Here is a 1,910-nt window from a genome sequence, read left to right on the forward strand (position 1 = left end):
TCCTCCCAGGAACTCCGCTCAGACTCCTCCCCTCTGATGATCTCTGTGCTGGAGAACCAGATGGGGGAGGGGTCTGAGCGGAGGTCCTGGGAGGAGCGCCGATGTGCCCGGAGAGGCTTCCTGCCTGCGCAGAGACCATAGTGAAAGTAAGTGCAGTCAGTCAGTGTCGCCTGACTGACTGCAAAGTAAGCCCCGTGGGCCCCCTGGGGCTCAGGGGCCGGGTCGCAACCGCACCCCCAGCACCCCCTATATGTACGCCAGTGATATCGTGTATATCCCGACAGACAGACAGACTGCTGTGTGTATATACTGTATGTGTGCATGGGGGTCGGGAGGACATGTCAGCTGTACGGCACGGGGGTAACAAGTTTGTCTAGTCAGCATGCAGCCCGGACTAGTTGTTGTACTTGGTTACCAAGGAGCAGGACTGTCAGCCACAACACAAGGCTGCCTGAGGAGAGGAGGCTGCGGAGGGAAGCCCTGCACGAGGGGGTGTGAGGGCTGTCAGAGAGGGGAGGGGAATATGAGGGCTGGCATTGAGGTGAGGGGAGTATGAGGGCTGGAATGGAGGTGAGAGGGGTATGAGGGCTGGCATGGAGGTGAGGGGGGTGTGAGGGATGGCATGGAGGTGAGGGGGGTGTGAGGGATGGCATGGAGGTGAGGGTGTATGAGGGCTGGCATGGAGGTGAGGGGGGTATGAGGGCTCGCATGGAGGTGAGAGGAGTATGAGGGCTGGCATGGAGGTGAGGGGGTAGGAGGGCTGGCATGGAGTTCAGGTGTGTGTGAGGACTGGCATGGAGATGAGAGGGGTATGAAGGTTGGCATGGAGGTGAGGGGGCTATGAGGGCTGGCATGGACGTGAGGGGGATATGAGGGCTGGCATGGAGGTGAGGGGGGTATGAGGGCTGCCGTGGAGGTGAGGGGGATATGAGGGCTGGCATGGAGGTGAGGGGGGTGTGAGGGATGGCATGGAGGTGAGGGGGTAGGAGGGCTGGCATGGAAATGAGGGGGGTATGAGGGCTGGCATGGGGGTGAGGGTGTATGAGGGCTGGCATGGAGGTGAGGGGGGTATGAGGGCTCGCATGGAGGTGAGAGGAGTATGAGGGCTGGCATGGAGGTGAGGGGGTAGGAGGGCTGGCATGGAGGTGAGGGGGTAGGAGGGCTGGCATGGAGTTCAGGTGTGTGTGAGGACTGGCATGGAGATGAGAGGGGGTATGAAGGCTGGCATGGAGGTGAGGGGGCTATGAGGGCTGGCATGGACGTGAGGGCGATATGAGGGCTGGCATGGAGGTGAGGGGGGTGTGAGGGCTGGCATGGAGCTGAGCGGGTATGATGACTAGCATGGAATTAGATCAACAGTTTAGGGACATGAAGTAATCCTGCCGTATTCCGCCCCTCAGGGTTCTGTAATGTAAGGCTGGGTTCTCACATGCCGGATTCCCGGCGAAAAACTCGCGGTTTGGCTGCAGCGAAAAAACGTGAGATTTCCTCCGGGAAAAGCGCTGCTTCAAAACCCGTGGCACTGTGCCGCAGGTTTTGAAGCGGCCTGGCCGGCGAATCCGCGCCGCAGCACCGGCTTTTGCCGGCTTTGCCGCGACGGATTCACTGTCCCGTGTGGACAACATTTCTGAGAAATCCGCCCTGTGCGAACCCAGCCTAAGAAAGCCGTTGCGCTGTCCGTGTTTTAATGTCATACGACCCCTTTATGTATGCTGAGTATATGGCCGGGCTCACACAGTGACATTCATACTCGCTGCGCCCGCCAATCCCCACGCACACGTAATACACGTCCAGATAGAACATGCTGTGGATTTATTCTCTGCACCAGTAATACACGTGTGAAAACCCGCAGATGTGAGCGATCCAATACAAGTCAATGGGCTAACGACATCACGAGCTGCATATAGGAG

Source organism: Eleutherodactylus coqui, chromosome 3 (assembly GCF_035609145.1).
Source record: "Eleutherodactylus coqui strain aEleCoq1 chromosome 3, aEleCoq1.hap1, whole genome shotgun sequence".
Taxonomy (NCBI): Eukaryota; Metazoa; Chordata; class Amphibia; order Anura; family Eleutherodactylidae; genus Eleutherodactylus; species Eleutherodactylus coqui.